This window comes from Odontomachus brunneus, unplaced genomic scaffold (assembly GCF_010583005.1).
Source record: "Odontomachus brunneus isolate Ranch 3 - 2012 unplaced genomic scaffold, Obru_v1 Obru_scaffold_307, whole genome shotgun sequence".
Lineage (NCBI taxonomy): Eukaryota > Metazoa > Arthropoda > Insecta > Hymenoptera > Formicidae > Odontomachus > Odontomachus brunneus.
In genome coordinates, this window is record NW_022639757.1 from 92,496 (window position 1) to 93,062 (window position 567).

Genomic DNA, 567 nt, shown 5'->3' on the forward strand with positions numbered 1-567 from the left:
ATAAGAATATCGTTGGACTCATTGGGAATCGCCGCGTGCCATACGATTGTCAGGTTAAGCAACACTTTAACGGAGTCAGGACATAGATGATAGGGTGACGGGTGGTATACCACTTGGGATCGAAATTATCGAGGGAAGATTCACGAAAGTTTGGAGTTGTGTATTGACAATCTTCGATACTTGGTAGTTTATGAGACATAAGAAAATTAGGTATTATAAATATATTTTTTTAAATATTATGATTTTCTCATTTTTCACATTCGCACAATAATTCTCAGTATTTGATTACTATCAATATTTAATAGTGATTTTATTATCAATATTCACCAGAAATTAAGTACTAACGAAAAAATTACTGAATTACTAGTAATACATAATCACTAATAATTTTTTAGTATTTATTAGTATAATATTCCTGTAAGAGTGTTATCTGGGATTTTACTTTGTATAATAAAACATATTAATAATATTACATATATATTGCATTGCAATGTTGCTGCACAGTTGCGTTGTTATATTGCCGCAAGCGGACATTTTACCATTGTTGCAACGTTGCAGTAGCATTGC